Source organism: Megascapheus bottae, unplaced genomic scaffold (assembly GCF_031878675.1).
Source record: "Megascapheus bottae isolate mThoBot1 unplaced genomic scaffold, mThoBot2.hap1 HAP1_SCAFFOLD_83, whole genome shotgun sequence".
Classification (NCBI taxonomy): domain Eukaryota; kingdom Metazoa; phylum Chordata; class Mammalia; order Rodentia; family Geomyidae; genus Megascapheus; species Megascapheus bottae.
Genome location: NW_028327584.1, coordinates 832,839 through 833,573, shown reverse-complemented (window position 1 = coordinate 833,573; position 735 = coordinate 832,839).

Below are 735 nucleotides of genomic sequence, written 5' to 3'. Positions count from 1 at the left end.
CTTCGCAACAAAATACTGGCCAACCGTCTACAACAATTCATCAAAAAAATTATACACTATGATCAAACTGGATTCATCACAGGGAGGCAAAGCTGGTTCAACATACACAAATCAATTAATATAGTTCAACACATCAACAGGAGCAAGGACAAAAATTACATGATTGTCTCAATAGATGCAGAAAAGGCATTTGACAAGATCCAACACCCCTTTATGTTAAAAGCTCTGGAGAATCCATCTGGCCTTGGGCTTTTCTTAGGTGGAAGTTCTCTAATTGCCCTTTCTATTTCAGAGCTTGAGATAGGCCTGTTGAGTTGGGTTAGTTCTTCTTGGTTAAGGGTGGGTAGGTTAATATTGGTTAGGAATTCATCCATTTCTTCTAGATTCTCAAATTAGTTGGCATAAAGGTTTGAGAAGTATTCCCTCATGATATTCTGGATCTTGGTAATTGCTGTCGTGATATTACCATTTTCATCTGCGGTATGCTCTCTTCTTTTTTTGGTAAGATTTGCTAAGGGTTTGTCAATTTTGTTAATTCTTTCAAAGAACCAATTCCTTGTTTTGTTGATTCTTTCTATAGTTTTTCTGGATTCCAAATCATTTAATTCTACTTTGATTGTAATAATTTGCTTTCTTCTACTTGGATTAGGGTTGGTTTTTCGCTCTTTTTCCAGGAGCTTAAGGTGACATTAACTTGTTGGTTTGCGATTTGTCCAACTTGTTGTTGTAGGCACT